This window comes from Nicotiana sylvestris, chromosome 9, assembly GCF_000393655.2.
Source record: "Nicotiana sylvestris chromosome 9, ASM39365v2, whole genome shotgun sequence".
NCBI classification, from domain to species: domain Eukaryota; kingdom Viridiplantae; phylum Streptophyta; class Magnoliopsida; order Solanales; family Solanaceae; genus Nicotiana; species Nicotiana sylvestris.
In genome coordinates, this window is record NC_091065.1 from 193055151 (window position 1) to 193064282 (window position 9132).

Genomic DNA, 9132 nt, shown 5'->3' on the forward strand with positions numbered 1-9132 from the left:
ATTTTGCCATAATGTTGCACTGGGTCAACAATTAAATGAAGAAGTTATGAATGCTTTTTATCCTAATGAAACTATCTTTGAAAATGATGAGGAAAATGATGATTTAAATGAAACGCAACCGGATTTAGATGATACACCTACTAGTCCTGTTAATAACCCAAATGATGCCCCGCCTGACCCTCCTATAGTAACCCCTACTTTTAATAGACAACCTTCTAAACGGCCCGAAACATCTCTTGTTTGACATTTTTTTACTCAACTAAGAGAAAAAAATAAGGCTAAGTGTAACACTTGTGGGTCTCAACTAGTTCATAAATTTACTGGAGACCGTAGCGGTACGGGCAGTTTGACTAGACACATATTGAAACACCCTAGAGATAAAGCTAGATTTTTACAAATGAAAGCTGCGCAAGAGGGGACAAGTGTAGATAGTACGGTTAACCCTAGTACAGGTTCAAATCTAGTTCAACCGGGAATTAGCACTATTACCGGTGGCATTTTATATTATGATCCAAATAAAGATCGTGAAGAATTGGCAAAAATAGTTACTGTTATGTGCTTACCCTATAGTTTCCTTCTAACTCTCATTTTGTGCATTATATTAGAAGAGTTTTTAATCCTACTTATAAAGGATAGCCTTGCGCAACCGTAAAGAGCGATATTTATAAATATAATTATGAATATGAACAATATTTGCGCTATTTATTTACTCATATAGATTGTCGCATTGCTATTACTACTGATATTGGTAGAAGTGGTAATGACTGTGATTATCTAACTGTTACAAGTCATTGGATAGATGAGGAGTGGATAATGCAAAAGCGCATTATTGCTTATAGAATAATTAATTCACGCCACACAGGTAAGTTTATTTCCTTTTAATGGTGGTATTAGTACCTTATTGTGCTCATTCCATTGGGGGGAGGAAGACTAAGAAAGATATTGTCATTCTTTGTTAATGTCGTAATAGTAAAATAAATAAGACATTCCCTTGAATATTTCTTTGCAATTTATTTTGTGTTTAAATTTGATATAGTATATATATTATATATCTAATACATATAAACTATATATATATATATATATATATATATATATATATATATATATATACATACTATACATACTATATATATTTATATAGCTATATATAAGCAATTTATACTAGTATATACATATATAGTTTACAAGAAAGTGTCTTAGATAAAAAAAAATAAAAAAAATAGTCCGGAATGTGTGTGTGTGTGTGTGTGTGTGTGTATATATATATATATATATATACATACATACATACATACATATATATAAGGCAATATATATTACATAAGGCAATATATAATTATATATACACATAATACACCCTTATATATACATACTATATATACTATATATATTTATATAGCTATATATAAGCAATTTATACTAGTATATACATATATAGTTTACAAGAAAGTGTCTTAGATAAAAAAAAATTAAAAAAATAGCCTATATATATGTGTGTGTGTGTATGTATATGTATATATATATACATACACATATATAAGACACTATATATATCTATATATATATATATATATATATATATATATATATATATATATATATATATATATATATACATACATACATACATACATACATACATACATACATACATACATACATACATACATACATATATATATATATATATATATATATATATATATATATACATATATATATAAGGCAATATATATTACATAAGGCAATATATAATTATATATACACATAATACACCCTTATATATACATACTATACATACTATATATACTATATATATTTATATAGCTATATATAAGCAATTTATACTAGTATATACATATATAGTTTACAAGAAAGTGCCTTAGATAAAAAAAAATAGCCTGGAACGGAAAAAGCCCGTTAGGCCCGCGGGCCTAACCCATTTAGCCCGGGACCATGTGGGCTTAGGACCGTCGTGGGCCGGTTCCACACATTGGGATCATTTGGCCCGGGACCGTTTGGCTCGGGACCGCCTCAAGCTCAGGCCCGTTTGGCCTGGCCCGTTTAGGCCCGTTTGGCCCGGACCACAATACAGCATTAGTTCCATTTCTAAGGTGCAAAGACTACTGCGATTTGTAAGTTGCATTTGTCAAATTCTGGTTATTATGTTATACAAAGTATATATTATACTTGTTTAACTTTAAATCCCAATATTAATTTTAGTTAAGTAAAATAAAATTGTCCATGACTAAAACCTAGAATATCAATCAATCGAAAGGCACTTACGGCTCGTTTGGTATGAGGGATAAGGGATAACTAATCTCAGATTTAAATTTGAGATGAGTTTATCCAATATTTGGTTGGGATAAAAACGTGGTATAACTAATCCCCGGATTAGTTATCTTAAAATTATAGTATTTTTTTATCCCTATGGCAGGGTGGGATAACTAATCCCAAAATCATTAATAATGGAATAACTTGTTTTCCAACCAAACAATCCCTTAGGGTCTTTTGGGTGGAGTCCGGAACCAAAATGTGATTTTTTTAGAATCAAAGAACAAAAATATGTGGAAAAAAAATATAGTGACCAAAATATGTATAACTTCTCTGTTAAGGTATAGCGCCTTTTTAAAAGATGCTATATGTATAATGTTTTTCACTAAGACGCTATATATATTATGTGAGGCCACAAATAATTCTTCTGGGATTAACTGACATAACAATAATTCAACTGGGTATAGCATCTTAAGCTAAGACGCTATACCTCAAATAATTGACCCCCGGACTGGTTTTTGCCTTATAAAAAAACGTTAAAGATTTTGTAAAAATCCATTCAGAAATATTCTCAAGTCTTGTGAAATTTTTCTTTGTTAAATTGTTTTGCATTTTGTCATAATGTCTGAAGAGCGAAGAATTAGGGTTTCATTATATTAAGGGGGAGGGGATGAGGTTGTGGTGGCGAATAACTTAGTAAACTATAGTTTATCTCCACAGTCTCATGTTAAGTTGCAACTTACAATGGAGTACGATACATTGGTATCGTTGTTATGTAAAAAAATGAGTGTGAGCAAATGTTCGGTAAATCGTAAAGTAATCAGAAGATATCCATATTTTGTGACTCCGCAAGGGATTGCTTGTTATGCTGAGTTTAACATCAAAGACGATGAAACTCTGAGAAATTTTTTGAGCACTCCGGATGAATACCGAGAATTTATTATGATAAAACTATTCGAAATATACGTCAAGGCTGAAGACGTTCGCAATAATGAGGTTGCGCAAAGTAGGGAAATCCCTCAATCATTGGGTGGTTATTTTGGAGCAGTTTTAGCCAAACAAGTTCCGGCTGAAAGAGTTTGGCTGTCACAATCTGGATTTTCCACCCTCGGGAGTCGTAATGGCGCCTACTAGTGGAAGCTAGTCAAGCCGACCATTTGCACAAATTACTCATTTCCTATTTTAATTCCTTACCAAGTGTAAATCAACAGTTATAAACAGCGAAAATTTAAAGCAAGCGAAAGAAACGATAAACCATTTGAATATATATCCAATACAATGTCTTAAGCAAAAATCTACTCAGAACTGATGTCACGCTTCACAGACAGTCTAGAACTACTACAAACAAGGTCTGAAAAATAACTAATACACTGTTTCGGAAATATGTGAATGAAACAGGATGAAGGGTTAGAGGGAGATGCCAAGGCCTGCGGACGCCTGCAGGACTACCTCGGAATCTCCAATTGGACTGAAGGCAGCCACCCAAGCCAAGGTCTGAATGTTGCTGCTCCGGGATTTGCACACTGTGCAGAGTGTAGTATCAGCACAACCGACCTCATGTGCTGGTAAGTGTCTGGCCTAATAAACCTGTGCAATTATATCATATACAACGGAAAATAGAAATAGAAATATACAACTAAGGATGGGAGGGGGGCATGCCGCGGGGGAATATCATTTACCAACTGTAACTCAGAAGAAAAGCATAAAGAACAATCTAAAATTTGCGGCAGAAAGAATAAAGAAACTATAACCAATCAATAACCACTTTTATCATTTATTGTTGCGGCGCGCAACCCGATCCAAATAATAAAAATATTGTTGCGGCGTGCAACTCGATCCATACTATTTATCACTGTTGCGGCGTGCAACCCGATCCAATTATAATGTTGTTGCAGCGTGCAACCCGATCCAAATATAATATTGTTGCGGCGTGCAACCCGATCCACATATAATATTGTTGCGGCATGCAACCCTATCCATATATAATATTATTGCGGCGTGCAACTCGATCCACATATAATATTGTTGCGGCGTGCAACCCGATCCCAATATATAATTCAACACCAATCACAAGAAAAGAGTCCCGGCAAGGGAACAATAAGGAAACAACACTATCCCGGCAAGGGAATCGACAATATAAGTAAATACGCCCCGGCAAGGGAGTCAGCTATAACCAAACTTGTTCCAACATTTAACTTCACAAGAGAAACCTCATCTAGCACCAATACTCAACCATAAGCACTTACACGGGAATAATCATAATTCTTGCCCAACACAGAAAATCAACAACTTAGGCATTCGTAGTACTTATTAAGAACACAACAATTTCAATTTAAGACTCACGGGCATGCTTGACACCAACGTATAGATACTCGTCACCAAGCCTATACGTCGTACTCAACAAATAACACATAGCAAATAGGACACAACTCCTAAACCCTCAAGATAAGGTTAGACCAAACACTTACCTCGATGCCACGAACACAATTCAAGTCTCGACTATCGCTTTACCTCTTGATTCCACCACCAATTCGCTCGTATCTAGCCACAAGTTACTTAATTACATCAATAAATGCTAAATGAATCAATTCTAATGCATGAAAATAAGTTTTTTAAAGTTTTTCCCAAAAAGTCAAAAATCGTCCCCGGGCCCACATGATCAAAACCCGAGGTTTGAACCAAAACCCGATTACTCATTCTCTTACGAACCCAAATATATAATTTGTTTTGAAATCGGACCTCAAATCGAGGTCCAAATCCCCAAAACTTAAAAAACCTAGGTTCTACCCAAAACACCCAACTTTTCCCATGAAAATTATTGATTTTGAGTTGAAATCATGTGAAAAGATGTTAAAGATTGAAGAAAACTAGTTAGAAACGACTTATAATCAATTTGGAAGAGAAGTTGTCTTTGAAAAATCGCCCAAGAGTGTTTTGGTTTTGAAAGAGTGTGAAAAATGGTTGAAATGCGTCTAAGTTATGAATTAACAGGTTGCATGTTGTGACCAGGGTTCGCAATTGCGAACGCAGAAGTCTACTACTCTCGCATTTGCAAAGGGATTTTCGCATTTGCGAAGTCGTTTTTGCGATAAATCTGTCGCATTTGCGACACTGGGGAAATCCAGGCCACTTCGCAAATGTGATGTCCCTTTCGTATTTGCGACATCGCTTTTGCGATGACTGCTTCTCATTTGCGACCCCAAGGCAGATCAGGTCCCTTTCGAATTTGCAGCGATTTTCTCGCATTTGCGAAGCCTGCAGACCTGACCATACCAGCTGAAAAACCTGCAATTTTGCTAAGTTAAAATTCCACTCTGTGGCCTATCCAAAACTCAACCGAGCCCTCGGGACTCCAAACGAAACATGCACACCAACCTAAAAACATCATATGGACTTGATCATGCATTCAAATCACCAAAATAACATCAACAACTATGAATTTAGCATCAAAATCATGAAATCGCTTAAGAACCTCAAATTTTCCAATTTTTTCTCAAATACGGTCCGATTCACGTCATTTCAAGTTTGTTTCTTACCAAATTTCACAGACTCAACTTATATCACATATAAGACCTGTACCGGGCTCCGAAACCAGAATACGGGCCCGATACCATCAAATTTTAAACACATTTTATTTCCAAAAACTCATAAATATTCCAGAAAATAGTTTTCTTTAAAAATTAATTTCTCGGGCTTGGGACCTCGGAATTCAATTTAGAGCATACGCCCAAGTCCCATATTTTTCCACGGACCCTCTGGGACCATCAAATCATGGGTCTGGGTCCGTTTACCCAAAATATTGACTGAATTCAACTTAAATTCATTTTAAAAGCAAAATTCATCATTTTTCACATATTTGCACATAATGGCTTTCCAGTTACGTGCTCGGACTGTGCACGCAAATTGAGGTAAGATATAAAGAGGTTTTTAAGGCTTCGAAATGCAGAGTTTATTTCTAAAACAATGGCTGGATCTAAGCTTATCTCCACGGGCGAATGAGGAGCGAAGAAATAATTTCTCCCCTGGTTTACATAATCCATTAGCCTAGTGGTAAACTTTAATTTTCCTTTGTATTGCGATGTATATTTTTGTGTATTGTATTTGTATTAACACTCATATATTCCACAAAGGGTACCAACCAGATATGACTTTTACAAGTTATGAACTAACGGGCAGTTGGAATATACCTAATTTTGGTGTGTTGGATCATGATAGTCAATCCGGGAGTCAGCATCAACAAGATAATGTGCATCATGGGATATCAACACATTATGATTTGTAAGTGAATAGTAAAGTTATATGTATTGTTTGGACCAATTTGAGTAACTCATTATTTCTTCGGTTGTTCAATGAAAACGAGCAAGTTAATGGTCCTATCCTTACTCAATTGCCCGAAAATGACATATTTAATCGGGATTTAGCATATGCGCAAAGTCAGGAAGAGAATAGTGATTATGACAATAATGCCGATGAGTTTGGAGATGACACACCCTTCCCTGACGAGGGTGATGAGGAGGAGGAAGAGAATGTTTAACCTGATTTGACGAGGGAGCATGCTCCACCTCCCGTTAGACCAAGAGTGTACGAGTCCCAAGTGTCGTTTCATTGAAGGCATATTCCATACCTTGATCATTTGTCAAGTATGCCGGATGTGGATGCCCTCACAAGGGATATTGACGAAATTCGAGCAGTAATGTGGGATGAATCTAGATCAACGATGTTGTCAAAGGGCATGCTTTTTCCTAATAAAGCGCGCCTAAGCAGGGCGGTAAAAATGTACAGCGTAAAAGAGTGGCATGAGATAATGGTATGGGAGTCATCTCCGGATGTATACAAGGTTGTTTGCTGGTAGATGGTTTACGGGTTGTAATTGGATGTTGCGTTAGAGGAAGAAGAAAATAAATATGTGGGTTGTGGGTAAATACATTGGCACCCACAATTGTGAAATGGATATATTTAGTGGGAATCACTTTAACTTGGATATTGACTTGATTTCTCTTGTCTTGATTCCACACATTGAAGCCTCCATAAGGTACAAGATCAAAGAGTGTATTACATCTGTCCACCAGGAATATGGGTATGCCATTACCAAAAGAAAGGTATTTCTCGGGCGCAAACGTGCATTTAAAATTATTTACGGTAACTTGGATAAGTCATTTTCATCTCTAACCAGGTACATGGCCGCATTGCAACACTTTAACCACGGGACTATTGTTGAATGGAAGCTTGAGCGGAGTCCTGGAATACGAGAACATATATTTAGATATGTATTCTGGGCCTTCAAACCAGCAATTGATGGTTTTGTGCATTGCCGGCCGGTAATATCCATAGACGACACTCATGTCTATGGAAAGTATGATATTAAGTTGTTGATCACTGTTGCATTAAATGGTAATGGAGGTATATTTTCCCTAGCTTTTTCTATTTGTGCCAATGAAAGCCAAGAGACGTGGACGTTATTTTTGAACTACTTGAAGGAGCATGTTGTTAACTAACGTTCAGGTATTTGTGTTATATCTGATCGGCATGGTGATATTTTAAGTTCTACCAATGTTAGTATGTGAGGCACCTGAAGGCCAATATCCAGAAGGCACATCCCAACAGGGACTTGCATGGTTTATTGTGGTTGGCTGCAACTGATCACTAATAGTGCAAATTCAGGAGGCGCATGAAATCAATCAGGCAGGAAAACGAAGGAGCATATCATTGGTTGATGTGACATGAGCTTGACAAGTGAACATTGCATGCAGATGGTGGCAGATAGTGGGGAACCCTGACTACAAATATGTTAGAGTCTTTCAATGGGTTATTGAAGTCTGCACGTGAATTGTCTGTCACTGCCATGGTGCGGATGTCATTTAAACAAATGGCGGAAAGGTTTGTTGAAAGGGCTAGAGGTGCATCGTCATTGATGGAAAGGGGTGTTGAATTTATGCCAATACCAATAAAAAGATTTAAGAAATACAGGAGGCGAGCACATTGGCATTTATTTTTACAACATTGCAACGAGCGAAATATTTTTGAAATTCGCACCGCTATTCATCAAAATTGGGGGAATAATACACGCACTATAAATGAAGCCAGAAGGTTGTGTTCTTATGGGAAATAGTCCATCTACCACATGTCGTGCTCACATGCCATGAAGTACTTTCAACATACAAGCTTCGCGGCAACCAGCTATGTTGATAAGGAATATAGTATTGCTGCATACTTAAACACCTATAGTGGACAGTTGCAGCTAGTGGGTGCTGAGCATTATTGGCCACCGGAATCATTTAAAATTGTGTATAACAAGGAGTATTTGCGTAAGCTACAAGTGCAAAAAAGAACACGTATACATAACCAAATGGATGTTGGTGATACCGTTTATGTGCGTAAATGTGGCATATGCTCGCAAACAGGACACGACTGTTGTAAATGTCCTTCAGCTGGTTTGGGTGGCGGTAGTAATCCAGCTCCTGGTGAAAGTTCTTCTAATGTACCCAACTATCAAGGATACACGTAGTATTTTGTTTCAGTAATGTGGTTGTAATAAGTGTATGTACTTGTTTATCTTGCAGAATGTATGAAATAAAATTATGTTTCCATTAATGTTAAATTTTTTTTATATTTAACATTAATACTCCAGTACAACAATCTAACATAAACCCATTTAAAAAAAAATTGTCTTTCGCCATATTTTACTTCTTTTTGAACCACTTGTTAAATATTAGTGGAACTTTTTAATGGATGTTGTAATGTTTATTCAAAAAGTCTTTGAAGTACATATGACTTGGTTTAGTTTAAGAAGCTTTCTTATACCCGAAATAATTATTATCACGCGAAGAATAGCGCGGTTAAATACCACGTTATGTA